Raw genomic sequence first — 20,317 nt, 5'->3', positions numbered from 1 at the left:
GTGCAGAATATCTCCAAGGGCTTTCTGTGCACAGGAAAGGCTACTGGCTGACTGACTGGCAGGAAAGAGGTCCTTTCAAATCCATGTTTGGCTTCTGTAAGGATAAACAGGTAGTCACATAACGGTGAAGATCAGGGAGCCACAGCAATCCTCCCACAGAGATCTGGAGGACCTTGCATCCCGCAGACCTGAGGACGGCAGCGCCATCACTGGTGTGAGAGAGACTCCCAGTGGAAATTAGTGGTATCGCAGCTCCTAAGTGTCTAGAAACACCCTCAGGCTTCCAGGAGCTCACTTCCTGGGCTGGGAGTGTAAAAGGCTGGTGTCATCTTTGAGTCATTGTCCCAGTACGTGAAACTAAATGAGTGTTGTCCTCCTCAAAACCCTCCCTGAGGGAGGTTGGTGTCTGCATGCGCTCACAGTGCTGTCATTTCACAGGACGTGTTAGGAGCGCTTCCTAGGCCTGCTTTCCTGGCCTTTCCTGTGCTTTTAGAGTTTTATCTGTGGGGCACATCTGACTCCTGAGAATAGTTGGCCTCTGTGAAGCTCTGTTTATGCTTCCTTCAGTCTAACTTTGCTCCAGGACCTGTTTAGTGTGTCTCATAAGGTTGTTAGATGTTGCTATTGTTGGTGGGTTTTTTTTTTAAATTGGAATTAAATACCACAGTCATAAATTAGGATTCCTAGCATTTCTGGAAAAGTCAGACAATACTGGTTCTAAGTGTTGGAGCCAGTGGTTGAAGCTGAGGAGCTGCCGCCCCCTTAGAAGGATTCTCCAGTTTGCCACAGTCCTCACTCCTCCCTATTACCTATTATTGCCTGCCCTGCTGTTGATTACATTGCCTTCCTTGTCTCTATGGAAGTGCTATAGTTATATCACATATACGGAATAACTGCCATAATAATAACTGTTGCCACAGGACCGGACACTATGCTAAGCATGGCACGTACATTCTCTCATCTAACCCAGTGCATTAGTATCATTGTTCTCAACTCACAGATGCAGAAACTGGGCTTCACCCTCCCCTAAGCGACTTGCCCAGGATCAAACAGCAAGTATCTTCCCCATGCAATTACCTGCTGTGGTCAGGCAAGCAGGCAGACCTGGATTTGATTCCATGAGATAGCAGAAAGTTAGGTTAAACAGATATAAAATATCTTTATGAGCCATAGGGTTGAACTGAATTTCAGTTACGGACATATGCATTTGACCTTGTCAGAAAACGGCTCCTCCCATTGGTTGAGGGGGTGTGTCTGGCTCAGCAAGTCCCCAATCACTAGGTTTTCCTCTTTCTCTACCCATAATGTATTCAAGAATGGCTAGCCCTGATCCCAATTATGAAGCAGGTTACGTATCTCTGGTGTTAAAGACACCGGACTCTTCCCCCTCTCTTCCTCAGGATACCTGTCCTGACCCTCCTCTGATGCCACGTGCCCAGTGCCCTGAGGTCCTGACAAGGGGCCTGGAGACCCTGCTGTAACACAGTGTCGAGGCCTGAACTCTGAGACGTCACCTCACCTTCCAGATTTTCCCTATGCCCTTTGTCTAGCAAAATGTCCTCCATCAAAACATCCTCTTCTGTGTCCCAAATGTTCAGCCCCTTCTAAATGACTGACTGCTTAATCTGATAAATGAATGGGAAGATGAGGTGCTAAGGGACTTAGTCACTCTTCCAAAAACTCCTTTTAAAACAATCCCAGGGCTTCCCATTGCTCTTTGGAGACTGAAGACAAAATCCTCAGCAAGACCCAAAAGGCCCTTCTGTCCACCGGCCACTCCCCCACCCCCACTCTCCATCCAGCATTCCCCCCACCTTCTCCCAGTTCCTCCCACACACCTTAGTTCCCCACTACTGCTGGGTCTTTACACTGATCCTGTCCTCCGCCTGGAAATCTCTTCCACCCCATCTTGGTCAGTGGCTGCCTCCCGTCCTTCAGATCTCCATTCAGCCATGACCTCATTAGAAAGCATCCCCTGACCTCCCCAGCTAGGTCAATCCCACCATTAGACTCATGCAGGTACCGTGACCTTCTCCAGCACAGAACGCATTCCTCAAGGATGGAATTCTGCACGTACTGATTTACAGTACTTGTGCCTCATTGGACGATGAGTTCAATGATGCCATCATGGAGGTGTTTTATCTGTTTCTATTCATTTTTATATCCCTGGTGCCTAGATGCCTAATTCATATTTATTGAAGGAAAGCGGTAGCCAGGGGGAGAGGGAAGGGAAGAATTACAAATGACTTTCTACAGCTGAACCAGAGAGAACCGAAATGGCTTGCTCAAATTCACAGAACTAGCTAGTGATGCAGCAGAAAGTTGGACCCAAGTTTCCAAGGCACATTTCTTTTCCACTCTATCATTCTTTGCTCTGGGGCCTCTGCGGGCCTCTTTGCGCTGAGATGGATGATTGCACCCTGAAAATTATGGCTTTGGAGGCATGCCTGGCCTGGCTCCAGACAGAGGTGGTGAAATAGAACCAGGCTGCAGCTGGGTCCCCTTGTCACATGCAGGGGCAGAGCAGACCTCTGGGCCCCCTCCAGGTGGGCTACTGGGGCACTATGGCTGCATTTGGTGGGCATGTAAGACCCGGGATAATCAACATGCTGGAAGAAGAAAAGTGACCGTCTGCCGTGCTCTTAGAACATGCAAAACCCTGTAAGGGACACTATTTAGTTGATTCTGACACGAGCTCTGCCAAAGAAACGTTATTCTCTCCACTGACAGATGAAGAAACAGGTCCAGAGACTGAGCTTCCAAAAGTCACACAGCCAATCAGTGCAAGAATGGTTTTTTAGACTGAATGTGTGAAATTCCTGAGCAAATTCTTAACATCATGATGCATCACAGCCTTGAAGAAGAACAGACCTTACTCCTGTTCAGAATATGAAAAATCAACGTGAGAAGAATGAGAGAGCAGGACCTAGGATCCAAGGGGGAAGGGCTGGCTGGGGGACAAGAAGCACAGAACGTACAAGTCGGGAAGGAACTGGGGCTGGGCAGAGAAGGACTGAGATGATGAGCCCCGAGCTCAGTGCGCTGTCCTACTTCTCCAGGCTGTGCCCTGCATTTATCCCCCAGACTTCTTAGCAAAAGCGTTTTTTATTTCCACTGTCTATGGAAACGTTAATTCCTCAGCAATCAGATGTCCTAGATCTGGAAGAAGAAAGTGGCTGTCCAGTGGCCTGGCTGTCCAGTTCAAAGGAAAATGCAGTGATGCAGCCCCGTCCTTAGTGTTGAGTCTCTGAGCCCTGCTTCAGAGAAACGGGCACAGGGAGGGGACGGAGAAGAAGCCCCGTGTACCCCCGGGAGGCGGGGCTCAGGGAAGGCCACGGGGCTGGCCCTCGGGAGCTCCTGCCTCCCCCTGGGTGACTTTGGGCTGTTGTTCTGGAATTCCGTTTCCTCCCTCTAGAGGGAGGGGCTGGATGGGATGGCCTCTTATACTCTGGTTTTTGGCTTCTCCAGCCTAGGCCTGGGGTGCAGGTGAGTGAGAGAAGAACAAGCACAGTGGTGAGCGAGAGTCATCCAGGAGAAGATTTAATCAGTGACCGCAGAGCCATTAAACAGCTAGAGATGGGGTTTGAAACTTCTCAGCCTTTGTTTTGAACCTTGAGGTTTTCTCATGGTCAGTGAGAAAAATGATTGTAGATTTGAATAGATTGTGGGTGCTGTGTTATCTAAATGGCATAGGTTTGGGTGTCAGGCCCAGGTTTAAAAGTCAGGGCTTGGGTAGACAGATGACCCTCTCTGAGCCCCAGATGCCTCGTTTGTGAAAGAGGCACACCTCACAGGGTGGCCGAGAGGTTAGATGAGCTTCCATAGAGAGAGCATCTAGCATAGGACCTGGTAGACTTCCTACAAATCATCTGTCCTCCTCCCCCTCCTCCCACTGCGGAGGGAAAAAATGAAAGTGGAGAATGGAATTAAACTGAATTCAAACTCAGCAAGTGTTTATTGAGCCTCAAATGTGTTTTGCCCTACTCTTTCATACATTCATGTATTCACAACGAGGTGAATATCTAGTGCCACTCTACTACTGTACAGAAGAAGACACTGACGGTCAGGGAGGGCTTCAGCTCATAAACAGAACTGAGATCTGAATGTCTGTCTGCTGGATCCAACCCCAAAGAGTCTTTTCACAGATTCGCAGAGACACCTCTGGGACAGATCTCTGGGGCACAAGACCACTGGGAGAGGATTTAGCTTGGGGGTTGCTCTGGGAAGCTCCAGTGTTATACAGTTGTATGTAACATCCTCATATTCTTGGTGGTGTGAGGAGGCGCTGGAACAAGGGCCCTCTCGCCCTTGGTCATGGCTGGAATGGAGCCAGCCTTACGTCCACCTGGGGCAAGGGGATCTCTCAACCGCTTCCTACAGTTAGTCAAGGCTTTTCTGGTACTGACACTCCAGCTCCTCGTAAAAGTTACTATTTACATAGTGCCTTGATGTTTTAGAGTGATTTCACTCACCTGCTGTGAGGTGAGGGAGAGTATCATTATCCTTATTTTTTCGGGTGGGAGCAGGCTCAGGACCTTCCCTGATTTGCTGGAGGCCACGCCTCCCGCGCCCACTGCTGAGAATCTTCCCCCCCATCACTGTGCTCTGCATCTTGCCCAGGTGGCTCCTTGCCAAGGGCTAAGGGGTTCTTGTCACCCAGAGGTTGAAGTGAGGGAAGGGCACACAGTCAAAGCACCTGTGAATTCAGTGGTAACAAGGGATTGAGTCAATAATAGTTCCTTGGGCTTCCCTGGTGGCGCAGTGGTTGAGAGTCCGCCTGCCGATGCAGGGGACACGGGTTCGTGCCCCGGTCCGGGAAGATCCCACATGCCATGGAGCGGCTGGGCCCGTGAGCCATGGCCGCTGAGCCTGCGCGTCCGGAGCCTGTGCTCCGCAACAGGAGAGGCCACAACAGTGAGAGGCCCGTGTAACACACACACACACACACACACACACACACACACACACACACACACACACAAAATGTTCCTTAAATATGCACATCCTTGGGCTTCCCTGGTGGCGCAGTGGCTAAGAATCCGCCTGCCAAGGCAGGGAACGGGGGTTGAGCCCTGGTCTGGGAGGATCCCACATGCCGTGGAGCAGCTAGGCCCGTGCGCCACAACTACTAAAGCCCGCACGTCTAGAGCCCAAGCTCCGCAACAAGAGAAGCCACCGCAGTGAGAAGCCTCTGCACCGCAACAAAGAGTGGCCCCCACTTGCCGTAACTAGCGGAAGCCCGTGCGCAGCAACGAAGACCCAATGCAGCCAAAAATAAATAAATAAAATAAATTTTAAAAAATTATTATAAAAAAAAATACATAAACGTGTTGACCTAGCAGTTCCACTCCTGAAAATCTACCCTATAGAAATAAAAATACCCGAATGTATGGCTATGTGCACAAATATGTAGAAGGAATTGTTTATGGTGGAAAAAAACAAAACCTAGAAACAGAAAAAATGTCCTTCAAAAGAGGTATTATTGAGTATATTATGACATGCCATGAGTATATTATGACATGCCAGGGAATACTCTACAGCCATTAAAAAGAATAAATTGGAGCTATATCAGGTGCCTCACAGGGATTGCCATGAATAATTGATGAGAACCCCCTGGCAATGGGCAAAGAGACACCTGATTGGTGGTGGTGCTCTTGTATCAGTCAGGGGCAAAGCAGATGTCTAGTCCTTTCTTCATCGTAGCTTGATGCCTGGGTTGGTGGCCAGAGCTGTTTCATGGCTGGGGCACATAAAATAAATAAATAAATAAAATAATTGATGAGAAAAAGCAAAGTGCAGGAAATTGGTTATAAAATTTTAAATCATTCCATTTTAAAGAAGAAATAATGCCACCCTCCCCACCCCCGGTCCCCAATGTGCATGTGAGCCAACACACATGAGCATGGAGAAAAACATGGCAGCAACTCGACCCAGTGGTCATCATGGTTTTTGAGGGAAGGACTGTCCACCGTCCTGTGGCAGGAGATGGATGGGAGAAAGGGAGGGAGAACCCAATCAGAAGAAAAAGGAAAAGAAAAAAAGACTGCATTGAAATTAATACATATATATGTATTAATATGTATAATATATATATTTATGTATTAACATAAAAGTATCTGTGTAAGCAGATGTAAGAAGAAAATTCTAAATTATATATATATATCTTAAACATTTTTGTTAACCTAAAGCATCCAAATGTACATTCCTTCACCAATAGTTTGACAGACAGCCAAGATCTTTTCACTGAGAATAAGTCTGTTTGGGAGGACTGGTTCTGCCCCACTCTGCTTTTTGTACAAAAATCGCACCTTTAATGCTTTGTCTGCAATTTTTTTTTAATTATTTATTTATTTATGGCTGTGTTGGGTCTTCGTTTCTGCGCGAGGGCTTTCTCCAGTTGTGGCAAGCGGGGGCCACTCTTCATCACGGTGTGCGGGCCTCTCACTATCGCGGCCTCTCTTGTTGTGGAGCACAGGCTCCAGACGCGCAGGCTCAGTAGTTGTGGCTCACGGGCCTAGTTGCTCCGCGGCATGTGGGATCTTCCCGGACCAGGGCTCGAACCTGTGTCCCCTGCATTGGCAGGCAGATTCTCAACCACTGCGCCACCAGGGAAGGCCTTTGTCTGCAATTTCTAATTTTAGTTTCTGTAGAGTGAAGTGAGGACTTAAACACTTGGAAAACAACTTTGTACAGGAATCTTTCAGATATTATGCTCCCCCCCCGCAACAACTTATTCAGTTGTCTTGCCTACACCCAATTCAACAATCTTATTTTAGGATCTCTCCTTTACTGTCTTTCCAAAACTGTCAACTTGGTTCTTACAGAAACAATTCTTTTTCTCTTACATTCACATGTCCTCAGTTTATGTGACATTTTGTTAAGGTACAACTGGCATTAAACAGGCTTGGGAATAAATACATCTCAGTGTGGGTGACATTCATGTCAACAGGTAGATGCCACTGTATATGGCATCCCGGAAGGTGTGGGCACCCTCTGGTGGCACATTCAGTGCCCCCCACTCCCCGCAAGGGAGCAGCAGTCAGTATGTTTCACGGAGAGAATGCACACGGTCATGGATCCTGGCCGGTCAGTTACAAGAGGTAGAACTTCATTGAAAACCCTTATGTGCTGTGAATTGGTAACCGCTGTTGGATCACATCCAGCTCTCGGATCATGTGACTGTCGATTATCCTATGATCGAAATATCTAAGGCTGCAAGCGGATGTGAGAGTGAGGAAGCATGGAGGATTACAGCCTTCCTTTTCAATACATCACGTGGCATGTTGGCTAACACAGCAAAAAGTCTGGGGCAAGTAGCCTGGCTGAGGAGGGCAGACCTCATGCTTCTAATCCTGTCTCAGAACAGGTGATGCAGGGCTGGTTAAGGACTCTGGCCCGGCTTCACATCCCCTAACCTCCTGCATAACTTTGGGAATGTCATCTTACATCACTACATCTGTTCTCTTGTCTGCAAAATGGGGTGACACTGTCTAATTCACAGAGTTCTTTTGAGGCTCACATGAGAGGAATGTTCTTAAAAGTATTCGTCACAACGGCAGGATCATCCGGATTATTTTCATATGTGGACACCCTAGATAACATTTGCAACAATGGCGTGGGGTGAGGGACTCCATCCCTACAACAGGCAGCAAGGTTGACAACAAGGAACATACCCTTTGGAGGCGGATGTATGGGATCTGGAGGCACTTTCACCAGGAATTCACTGCACATCCTTGGGCAAGTCATCAGCTTCGTCATCTGAGACATGGAGAACACGAGTGGGAAAATCACATTGAGCTTGAGCAGTTACGGGGAGAATTAAATAGAGGTTAGAGTCCAAAGTTGTCTGGAACATAGGAGAGGCCAGGTAGATATCACTCTTGTGGACGTGACTCTTAGTCTACAACCTAAGATCTGAAAGAAATGCCATGTCCCCTAGTTTCTACAACTCAACTTATTTCTGACTCTGAGTTCTCATTTCTCTTTATTGGTGGAAAACTTAAACCCCAGCCCTTCCTGGGGACCACCCCCCACTTTGGCGCTGTGGACTGTGATTTGATGTGGTGAAGGACCTGGGGGTGGAGGGTGCTTGACCTTGATCTTTCATGCACACAGGTTGAGCTGGATGTCCTTTGCCCAGTCCGCTTGTCCTGTGGCTCTCTATTGCTTCTAGGACATAGTTAGAGCACATAATTATCTTTGTGGCTTGGTGCACAAATGAGTGCAATACAATAGGGAAGAGTAGGGCCTGTGGATAAAGCCATGCCCATCTAAAAGCATCCAAATCCAAAACAAATATTTAACACTGTGAGTGCCAAACAAAACACACCTGTGGGCAAATGGGCCTCTTGACTGCTCTGTGGCCACAATCGGCATCCCCTCACCTCCACCTCTGCTGGGAACGCTGATCCCCAGGGATCCATTTTTCATATTCTCAGAGCTCTACCAGCAAGGTTCTTCCTCCCCACTTCTGGTGTTCCCTACCCCTTCCTCACTTTATTCTTCTCTATAGCCCTTAGTACTGTACTTTCCTTATTTATCTTGTTTAGTGTCTATTTCCACCCACTAGAATGCAGGCCCGTGAAGACAGGTTTTTCATCTGTTTTACTGTTACATCCCAAGTGCCCAGAACAGTGCCTGGCACATAATAGGCACTCAATAAATGTGTTGAATGAAAAAATGGATGGATGGACAGATGGATGGATGGGTGATTGAGTGACTTCACTGTTGAATGGATGAATTGGTTTCCTTTCTTCCCTGATACTTGTGTTTTCAGAAGATTCTCATCTGGGCTGCAACTAGGGTGAGGTCAGTGAGGCACTCACCTTGGGTGCAAAATTTAAGGGGACACCAAGAAAACTCAGTAATCAAGATAAATGATATTTAATGCAATCGTTTAAAAAATCAAAATTAATGCCAAAAAATCTGTGATGAACAAAATCTCAAACTTTTAAATAAAGACATGATCCTAAAGAAATTGCAGTGAGCTAAAATTAATTGAAAATTATTTAAGATTGTCACTTGGTCAAGGGAAATTCTCAAATATGGCAATGTTCTGAACTGAAAATAAGGTAAGTAAAGAAGCAGACTTTGAAACTTTATTAATGAATTTCTTTTATTAATAAAGTTACAGTCTAATAGGAAAGAACAGTCTAATAAATTCTGTTTTTTGGTATAAATAAAATGTTTAAATGTAGAATAAGGTTGAGTTTTAATATACCTCCTTCTCAATTTTTCATTTTGTAAGCTATTTTAATGTTCTGGAAAAATATGACCTATTAAGAAAATACATGTGTATATATATATATATATATATATATATATATATGGAAAAAGTTGAAATCTTGCCATCTGCAATAGCGTGGATGGACCTTGAGGTTATTATGTTAAGTGAAATAAGTCAGACAGAGAAAGAAAATAACCTATAATTTCACTCCTATGTGGAATATAAAAAACAAAATAAATAAACAAACCAAACTAAACACGAAGATACAGAGACTAGAGTAATGGTTACCAGGGGCGACAGGGTTGAGGGGAGGGGGGAGGGCAAAACAGGTCATGGGGATCAACTCTATAGTGACGGATGGAAATGAAATTCTTGGTGCCAAGCATGCGGTAGTGTTTACAGAAGTAGAAATATAATATACTCATGACACTTATGTAATGTTATAAACTGATATTACCTCAATAAAAAACACGTTTAAAAAGGATAAATATTAAAAAGATAAAGGAGGAGGAGGTGAGGGGATTTCAGGCAGCTGGTGAGCAAGGTGGTCTTGATTGGCGCACTTTTCAATGATTCCCAAATCAAGACACATAGGCCTATTTGATCACTAGCTTTCCCTCTGCAGGAAAGGATCTTGAGAAGGAAGAAAAAGAGATCAAGAAGAGGAAGAGCCTGGCAAAAGAGGAAGGGCTTTCTTATTCCCCAGGCATCAGACATTAACACAGGCAGCCCGGGCAACCCACACATTGGCTCACTTTGCTCTCACTTCTGCCATTCCGACCCAGGGGAATGGGTACCACCCAAGATGGCTCGCACCACAACCCCTCAAGGGGGGCTGAGCTGAGCCAGGCCTCCCACTACCTGGTCCCAATAGCCAGTGCTGTGCTTCCTCGGGCTGGTGTACAAATCTGACACTTGGTCGGAGGTTAAAACCGAAGAGGCTCAATTGCTGAAAAGTCCTGAGGTTCTGAATCAAACTGAGTATTTTTACTCAGCATCGCAAATTATGCACCATGCTGGCTGAGGCCAAAGGTCAATGTCACTACACTGTTTTCGGAGGGAGGGGAGCGGCAGCCAGTCCATCTTGGGGTTGTAAGAAGCCCTTCACATACGTAAAGGTCTTAGATGCACAAAGACAGACTCTGGTACTGAAACTGAAGACCTCGTGCACTCAAGAATCTTCACAGGGACTTCCCTGGTGCCACAGTGGTTAAGAATCCGCCTGCCAATGCAGGGAACACAGGTTCGAGCCCTGGTCCGGGAAGATCCCACATGCGGCAGAGCAACTAAGCCCGTGAGCCACAACTACTGAGCCTGCACTCCAGAGCCCGTGAGCCACATCTAATGAGACCGCGTGCCACAACTACTGAAGCCTGTGTGCCTAGAGCCCGTGCTCTGCAACAAGTGAAACCACTGCAACGAGAAGCCCGCGCACCACAACGAAGAGTAGCCCCCAGCTCACCGCAACTAGAGAAAGCCCACGCATAGCAACAAAGACCCAACGTAGCCAAAAATAAATAATAAAATAATTTTTTTTTTTTTTTTTTTGCGGTATGTGGGCCTCTCACTGTTGTGGCCTCTCCCATTGCGGAGCACAGGCTTCGGACACGCAGGCTCAGTGGCCACAGCTCACGAGCCCAGTCATTCCGCGGCATGTGGGATCTTCCCGAACCAGGGCACGAACCTGCATCCCCTGCATCGGCAGGCGGACTCTCAACCACTGCGCCATCAGGGAAGCCCATAAATTTATTTTTTTAAAAAAGCAAAAGAATCTTCACAGCTTCTATTTGACATATTTTCTTTTTAGGAATGAAGGAAAATTCTCCCATGTTTGAGCTATTCTTTTATGTCAATTCTACAAAATTGCATGTAACTTTATAAATATTTTTAAAAGATATAGTTTTGTAAGTATTTAATATTCTGCTAATTTGATTTTGAATTGTAAATGTCAAGTATTCTGTTTTGGGGGGTTTTATGTTTTATCAGACTTTGTTAAAAAGGAAAAATTATACATTTTTAGAATGTTTTTATGAGTAAATTTAATGTACTGAAAATAAAAATTAAAAAAAAAAAAAAAAACTGAGGGTGGATGTTGGGAGGCACCCTGGTGTCAAAGGAAGGCATTGGAGACGAGGCCAAGATTTTAGGGCTCCTGCTTCTGGGCCTTTCACTGGACTAGCTGTGAGTGCTTGGTCCAGTTCCCTTCCTTCTCTAAGTCCCAGTCTTCTCACCTGTCTAATGAGACCTCTGAAAACCCCTCCAGCTTTGAGTCTAGAAGGTAGAATTCAGCATAATATTGGTGCCTTTGATCCATGGTCAACACAAGTGGTTAAAAGCAAGCCCTCTCTCTAGAGAATACCTAAAGATACACTCTTCCTTTGAGTAAACATAAAACAAAACTTGGAAAAGCATTTCTGAGGAATCCTAGCTATATGTGGAAAAACAGACCACACACATCTGTATTATCACAGTGTGGCTTGGTGGTCGAGAGGCCACTGGGGCCACACTGCCTGGGTTTGAATCCTGGTTCTGCCACTTATAACTGACTGACCTTGAACAAGTACATGTCAGTTTTCTCATTTGTGAAACAAGGAGAGTGATAGTACCTGCTTGTCCCTTGGAGAGGGCTGCCAGTGGAGACAGAGTTTTGGGGAGAAGGGCCAGGGGATGCAGAGATGGGTGTGATTAAAACACAAGGCTGAGGCTGCAGGGTAGACAGTTGACGGTGGAAAGGAGGTTCCAGTGGCTTTGCACGAGGACACCCACAGAAGGAGGAGAGGGGCAGGAAGCATGGGGCAGTGTAGAAATGGGTGGGCAGAAGAAGGCAGATGACCGGGGGATGTGTACACTGGGCAGAGCCTGGCTAAGAGGGGAGGAGGGAGAAACACAATGGGACAATCTGTCTCAAGATTCTAAATTAAACTCTGGTTTAAAGGCTTTCATAGACTCACTAGCTAGCGTCTGAAGCTAGTTCTTTGCTCAGACTTCCAAACAGAAAGTTGCTTTTTGACCTGGTAACTTTCAGCCCCGGGTAGAGAGGAGAAACGAAGTCAGAGTCCTGAGGGGAAGGAAGCTGCCTACATAGCCTCTCAGCCTCCAAAGAGCTGAGAGCTGAGCCTGGGCTGAGAAGCTGATGGGGAAGGCCTACTTCAGGATGAGATGCCAGCCTCCTCTATATTTCTTTTTTGGCCACGCCACGCAGCTTGCGGGATCTTAGTTCCCCCACCAGGGATTGAACCTGTGCCCCCTGCAGTGGAAGCTCACAGTCTTAACCACTGGACCACCAGGGAAGTCCCAATTCCTTAGTTTCTTTTTCAGGAATAACAGTTTTATTAGGACAATCCATATACTATAGAATCCACCCATTCAAAGTGTACAATTCAATAGTTTTAGTGTGTTCAGAGTTGTGCAGTCACTGCAATCAATTCTAGAACATTTTCATCATCCCCCAAGAGAAACCTTGTACTCAGGAGCAGTCCCTCCCTCCCCCCACCCCACATCCCCCTCCCAGCCCTATTCTGGAAATTTTGTATAAATAAAATTGTATAATATGTGGTCTTTTTAAATTGGCTTCTTTTACTTAGCGTGTTTTCAAGGTTCATCCATGTAGTAGCATGAGTCAGACCTTCATTACCTTTTTTTTAGTTTTAAAAAATGTTTTTTATTTTATTTATTTATTAAAAATTTTTATCTTCTACTTTTTAAAATAAAAGCATATATTATTTATATAATGGGGGGAACCCCACAATATTTTCAAGGGAGAGAGAAAAAAATCTGGATTAGTAAAATAGGAACCTGGCATTCAAGATCTATTCCAGGCTTAGAATACCAGTAGAGATTGGCTGACATCCTAAAAGATTGGTCTGTTCTCTTTCGGCCAGTGAGCACCAAACTCAGGAAAACCTTCAACCTTATTCACAGAAGAGAATGGGCAATAGTAGTAGCTACTGTTTATAAACTAGGCCTTGTGCTTAACGATTTGTAACTGTCATCTTCAACAATCCCAAGTGGTAGATGCTATTAGCCCTGTTTTATACATGAGACCAAGAGAGCTTACATAACTGACTCCAAATCTGCACATGAACCCTCCTCCGATAACAGGAAAACCATCTGAAGGGCAAGTGACACTGAAGGTTGAACAAATTACCGTCTTGGTGGAAACAGTAACAAATTACAATAAACTCTGACCCAGAAACTGCTGAAGAACAGGATCTAAGAATATTTACTGGTGAAAGATAGGTGTTCAAATATGACCTATCTTCTATCGTTGCCTTAAATAATTAAATGCTAGCTACTTATAAATTCAGTGGGAAACTCATTCTACGCAGATATAGGTAGGTTTCCGTTACCCAAATGCAAATCTAATCAGGTCTGAAATCCTAAAAGTAGAACATTAAGCTAAGTGATAACTCTCCCAATATGTTTTCAGTTTTGTTTTTTTTTTCTTTTAATGGCACCTCATGGGAGCCTGGACACAATGTCCAACTTGAGAATCACCTCTAATTTTCTTTTTTTTCTTTAATTAATGAATTTTATTTATTTTTGGCTGTGTTGGGTCTTCGTTGCTGCACGCGGGCTTTCTCTAGTTGCAGCGAGCGGGGGCTACTCTTCGTTGTGGTGAGCGGGCTTCTCATTGCGGTGGCTTCTCTTGTTGTGGAGCACAGGCTCCATGCGTGTGGGCTTCAGTAGTTGTGGCATGCCGGCTCAGTAGTTGTGGCTCACGGGCTCTAGAGCACAGGCTCAGCAGTTGTGGTGCATGGGCTTAGTTGCTCCGTGGCATGAAAAATGTTTGTTTGTTTTAATTTTAATTTTTAGCTGAGTTGGGTCTTTGTTGCTGTGCTGCGCACGGGCTTTCTCTAGTTGCGGCGAGCGGGGTCTACTCTTCGTTGCGGTGCACCAGCACCAGGGAAGCCCAAAAAATGTTTTTTAATATTATACGAACACACCATAGAGTATATTCTCTCATAAACACTATGTGGGTGAAGAAATAACAATGTCAACTCCCCTGAAGCCCTCATGACCCTTCACAGTCAGTATTCCCTCCTCCCCCATCATTTAGAGTACGAATGACCTTTTCTTTACCATATAGCACCACACAGTATAGTCTGTATCACTAAAGACCTTCATTACTTTTTATACTGAATATTATTCCATTGTATGGATAGACCGCATTTTATTGATCTGTTCATCAGTGGATGTATATTTGGATTATTTCCATTATTTGCCTATTGTCAATAATGATCTATGAACATCCGTGTACAAGTTTTTCTGTGGACATATGTGTATATTTTTCTTAGGTATATACCAAGGGGTGGAATTGCTGGGTCACGTGGTTATACTTCCTTCATTCTTTGCATGCACTTCCACTTTAGGATATGGTATACTCCTCACAAGTGCTCACAGGTCTGCTTGCCCCGTCATGCTATGAGCTTCCTCCGAATACCCCATGGAAACTAGCATCTAGAAAGCACTAAACAAAAGTGTGTGGGGTCTTCCACTGCTTCAGATGATGCTTACAGAGTAAGACGAGGCCTGGGAACTGACCTTCGGATCTTACAATGAGGGGGTCTTCGGTAAGCTTGGCAAATAGTGGGGGTGAAAGGCTGATTGAAGTGTGCTCAAGAAAGAATGGGGGGGACTTCCCCGGTGGTCCAATGCAGGGGACGCGGGGTTCAATCCCTGGTCGGGGAACTAAGATCCCACATGCCGTGGGGCAACTAAGCCCGCCCGCCTCAACTACTGAGCTCGCGCACCTCACCGAGAGAGGCTGTGCTCCGCACGCTACAGAGCCCACGTGCCCTCGAGCCCGCGCCACAACTAGAGAAGAGGAAACCTGCACACCACAACTAGAGAGAAGGCTGCGCGCCCCAATGAAAGATCCCGCATGCCTCAACGAAGATCCCGCGTGCCGCAACTAGGACCCGATGCAGCCAAAAATAAAGTCAATAAATAATAAACAAATCTTAAAAAAAAAAGAAAGAATGGGGAGAGAAGAGTCAGAAAAATGAAGTACAGATCATTCTTTTGAGGAACTTTTCATAAAAGAGAGCAGAAAAATGAGACAAGAGCTGGACAGGGAAGTGTAGTCGAGCATTTTGGGTTTTTGAAGATATGAGAAATGACAGTATGTTTGTATGATGTCGTTGAAAAGTTAAAGCTGATGCTGTGGAGACAGGTGGACAAAGAGTCATGTCCCTATGCAGATGAGGGGAGAAGGTGTCCCGTGCATAAGCAGTGTGAATGATTCGTCCCCTGAAATTCATGTTGAAACCCTCACCCCTACTGCGGCTGTATTTGGAGATAAGGCCTTCGAGGAGGTGATAAATGTTAAATGAGGTCATAAGGGGAGGTCCCCAATCCGGTAGATTGGTGCCCTTCTAAGAGGAAGAGACACAAGAGCTCTTCTCCCTGCCACGTGAGGACACAGCCAGACAAGAAGGGTTCTCACCAGGAACCACACTGGCCGGCACCTGATGTGGGACTTCCCAGCTTCTAGCACTGAGACAAACACATTTCTGTGTTTTAAGCCAGTCTATGGTATTTTGTTATGGCAACCCGAGCACACTAAGACAAGTGGAGAGATTGGTTTTAGGAGCAAGGAGATTTCATCTACGGTAACAAGAGGCAAAGCACATGGGTGCCGATGCAGCTGGGTGAGGAGATGTGTGGTGGGAAGGTGGGAGCTAGGTGGGAGAAGGGTTCTCCTCAGTGCTTTTGTTTTCAGTGATATGGGAAGCAAGGTGAGCAGTTGAGAGTTGTTAGTAGTGCAGGTCTAAGAAGAGCAATGAGGAGGCAGTGAACGGACCAGGGCAATGCAGCGAGGACGTCTGGGAAACACTGTGAGTCCCTTTGAGGTCTGCAGTCATTGAAATCAAACTTGTCAGCTGGGTGGTGTGTTTTTCTCCAGGATGTTCAGCAGTTTGGATGCAGGCAGGGAACTAGTAGATGCAACTATAACCACAGTTGGGGTTTGGCCAAGTGAGGGGGTAAAGAGTGAGGGTTAGAGGAGTGATTACATTGATGCACGCTGAACACCCCAAACAGTGAGGAGAACGAAGACCCCGAGCAGCTGAGGGCCAGGGAAGAGGCAGGATGGCTGGCTTGCAGGTCCTGGTGGGCTTGCAGGAGTTTGGGATTCGGGGGCCCTCAAGGGTGTGGTGTGGAAGATAACAAGCAGAGAGGGCACGCTTGTAGCTGAGATGGTGAGGGACTGCGGGCTTTACTGATAAAAAGGTCAGGAGCAGGGCGTGCTGGGAAAGGAAGAGCCCTGGGGGAGACCATGATTCGCAGGTTTTGAAAACACTCAGATTCTGAAAGGAGCAGCGTTAAGGGAGAGTGATTTCCACCTGGTACTAAACATCTTTACGCCACGAGGAATAAAAAGGATAACTCAGAAAAGGGCTATCAGGTGGTGGTGATCTGCTGGTGTGAGCATCAAAGCTGGGCAAGGAGCAATGGTCTGAAAGCAGGAACGAGCTGGGAGGATGCCCCCCTCCCTCTGGGACCAGCATACAAGGTGCACAGGAGAGGAGAGCTTCCACTTGAGAGGGTTGCGGGAAGCAGCAACCTAGGGGAGAGCCAGGGTTCCTGACAACAGAAAGGGGACATGAACATTCGTTGAAGAGGATACTAGGAATTTTACTGTTGACTGATGGGGTCAGAAAGGGCCAGAGAGAGCGTATGGGGACCAAAGTACGGAAGACACATTTCGTTAAGACAGCTAAGCCACCTGGAGGCCAAGGCGGGAGCTCTTCTCTGGGGTGCGCAGGGCTTCCAGGCTTCGGTCTCCCTCTTACTGACGCTGTGGGGAGCTGGATGCCACTGTGTCCCGGGGCCCCTTTGCAAACACCCACCTTGGAGGGAAGAAACATCTCCTCTTTCAGGCTGAAGACTCTCATGTGACAGGAACTGCAGGGAGAGTGCGGGCTCAGGAGCGAAGGCCTTTGCACGGTGACTCCGGGGATCTCGGGTTTCTATGATGGCTGCCCAGCGGAGAGCTGGGGCAATTCACCTCTTTATCCAGGAGAAGCTGCTGTTCTGCATGCGTACAGCAGCGGTCCCCAACCTTTTTGGCACCGGGGACTGGCTTCCTGGAAGACAATTTTTCTACGGACCGGTGGTGCGGGCAGTGGGTTGGCGGGGCGTACGGTTCAGGCGGTAATGAGAGCGATGGGAAGCGGCAGGTGAACCTTTGCTCACCACTCACCTCCTGCTGGGCGGCCCCATTCCTAAGAGGCCGAGGACCGCTCCCGGCCCGAGGCCCAGGGGTCGGGGACCCCTGGTGTATCTCACTTTACAGTTTGTTTTATCGTTCGTTTGTTTTGGGTGCTGATCAAGATACAGATTTTAACACCCAAAGTATTTTATAACTTTTCCCATTTTTGCCACTTTAAAGTATGAATTCCAAGAACAATTCATTTCTCACTTAAGACTGATTGCAGTTAGGAAAGAGGAAAAAAATAGATGAAGAATTTTTTCAGGTTAGTATTTTCTATTGAGAGGAGACAGTGCAAGTAAGATTGAAGAAGTTATTTCAAACATATACAATAGTACATATATTGGTTACTTAAAATTTAAACATTTGGGAAGAACATGAAATTGTTATAGCCTCGTAATTTACAAATAATGCACACTGTACAACAGAAATGTATTTTTTGATGAATGACAAACATACGCTTCTGAAACAAATTCTCTAAATATACAATTAAAATTTTAATTTTCTTTTTAAATTAACTTTTATTGGAGTATAGTTGGTTTAAGAGTTCTCTGTTTACCTGCCAATGTGACAGCTAACTAACATGATAAACTACCGTGCTACTGATCCTGCAATGAACTGTTTTTCCTCTAAAACCAAAGAGTGGATTATAGATTTTAGTAAAAAACCTTCACCTCCTGAGTCATGTGACTATTTTGTTTTACAACTCTAACAAGAAAAAAAGAGCCACTTAGTCACATATATATATATATATATATACACACATACTTACATTATTTACAAAGATTTACATTTCTCCAAAAATACAATTTATAATAAACAATTATGGGACAAGACAGTATCTGGTGATACTCAGTGTTGGTGACAGAGTAGAAACTAACGCCTGTTGTTTGTTAGTCCTTGTTTCTTCCATGAAGCATTATTTTTTGTTGTTATAAATTTATTTATTTGTTTTATTTTTGGCTGTGTTGGGTCTTCATTGCTGTGCACAGGCTTTCTCTAGTTGTGGTGAGTGGGGACTACTCTTCGTTGCAATGTGCGGGCTTCTCACTGCAGTGGCTTCTTTTGTTGCTCCAGGTGTGCAGGCTTCAGTAGTTGTGGCACTCAGGCTCAGTAGTTGTGGCTCGCAGGCTCTAGAGTGCCGGCTCAGTAGTTGTAGCGCACAGGCTTAGCTGCTCCGCGGCATGTGGGATCTTCGCGGAACAGGGATCAAACCCGTGTGCCCTGCATTGGCAGGTGGATTCTTAACCACTGCGCCACCAGGGAAGTCCTGAAACATTGCTTCTTATAAAGGGTCCATTCAGGTTAGACTTCCAAAGTTTCCTCAAGGATGAGGTAATACTCAAATGGTAAATCAGATGCCTTCTCAAAGTGACTGAAATAACGTAATTAGCATGCGTTTGACTTCATCTTCTGTTACCAAACAACAGGTGCTATAAAAGAAATATCTCATATTAGTATAAAATGCAGTCAGTCTGTGCTGCAGTCTATGAGTCTATAAATTACCCTCCGATTCTAATGCAGGTAGCCCTTTTGTAATAAACCCATCAAAAGCAAGGGTTCTAGGGAGCAGAGATGGAGGGAGATTGGTCTTGGGCTCTCATGAGATGGTAGCTGGAGATCCACCAGAAGGTCTACTCTCAGTGCACAGCACTAATTCACAGTCTCATCTTCTCAAACCAACTCAGTCTTTGAGTATAAATGAAATCTCCAAACAACAGAGCTGGGCCCTTAAGACCCATATGTAAACTGTCACCCCTTCTAACAGTCATCTCCTTCTTTGCCACATGAATCCCTGAGTGTGGTTTTCTTCTTTCAGTTTCTCTTTCTGATTATTCATCTCTGTGGTGATGACAGAGCACCCTCGGGTAACTCAGAGGAAATCAGCCCAAACACCCAGCTCCAGCCTTGACCAAGTCCCTGCGAACTGAGATTCCATTCCATGGCTTTTTTTGTCTTCCCCACAGTCTATATTTCCATAGGCCAGATCAGACCACAGCTCCCAAAATATCTGCATTCCTTTGGTAACAGGAATTCATAAAAATTTAGTGCTGGAGTCACGGGTTAGATAAAGGAAATAGGAGTTTTCCTTACGAAGAACCCTGTAGGACTTGAAAATGGGTGCTGGGGATTTCTGAGGGGGATGAAGTGGGCAGCAGCTCTCCACCTAGCCCTGGCAGCACAGGCTCTTCCGCAGGGACTTTCTCACCCTCTCCCACAGCCAGGTGCGTCCACTGCCAAAGAATCAGGCCTGCGTCTCCAGTTCTCCTTCAGACTGAGGTAGTACCTGCAAGTCTTTCCTCCCAGAGAATTGGGGGACTCGGCTCCCTTTTTAATTTGGTTGGCTCTGTTTTCCAGACATTTACCAAAAGTGAAGAATACCAGCACTGTCTTGGTGAGAAGTGTAATATCACACCCAACTTCCCTCAGATATCTGATATTTACTTGGTTGCCCTCAGATATATATATTTTTTTGCGGTACGCAGGCCTCTCACTGTTGCGGCCTCTACCATGGCGGAGCGCAGGCTCAGCGGCCATGGCTCACGGGCCCAGCCGCTCCGCGGCATGTGGGATCTTCCCGGACCGGGGCACGAACCCGCGTCCCCTGCATCGGCAGGCGGACTCTCAACCACTGCGCCACCAGGGAAGTCCCCCTCAGGTATTTTTAATTGGGGTTAGCTCTTCCTGACACTGGTCTTACGGAGATGTGACAAGTTCACATTTCTTCCTGGTTGTGCTTGCCCCTCCCCAGCTCCTCTCCCAAGCCCTGCCTGTCCATCATATCTGTAACCCTTTAATAACTGAGTTGAGGGAACTCCCCCCTGCAGCCACAGTGGGCTCTTTAAATCTAAAGAGTATTATTAAATAGGGTAGGA

General features: G+C 46.1%; 1 protein-coding gene and 1 non-coding gene across 2 annotated transcripts in view; one reads left to right on the top strand and one right to left on the bottom strand.

Annotated features, from left to right (window-relative positions):
- Positions 1-5,608: 5,608 nt before the first annotated feature.
- Positions 5,609-5,753, top strand: LOC115859975 (small nucleolar RNA SNORA48). Its single transcript, XR_004042291.2, has one exon. It is a non-coding gene; the product is annotated as a small nucleolar RNA SNORA48 (small nucleolar RNA).
- An 11,956-nt stretch (positions 5,754-17,709) lies between these two features.
- Positions 17,710-20,317, bottom strand: part of CD58 (CD58 molecule) — a 43,966-nt gene continuing 41,358 nt past the window's right edge. The window contains exon 6 of the mRNA XM_030869168.2: positions 17,710-18,874. The gene's annotated coding sequence lies outside the window, so the exon portion shown is untranslated. The remainder of the gene's footprint in view (positions 18,875-20,317) is intronic.

The sequence above is a fragment of the Globicephala melas genome, chromosome 1, assembly GCF_963455315.2.
Source record: "Globicephala melas chromosome 1, mGloMel1.2, whole genome shotgun sequence".
NCBI lineage: Eukaryota > Metazoa > Chordata > Mammalia > Artiodactyla > Delphinidae > Globicephala > Globicephala melas.
Note: the sequence above shows the minus strand (reverse complement) of the source record. Positions and strands in the feature narration are given on the sequence as shown.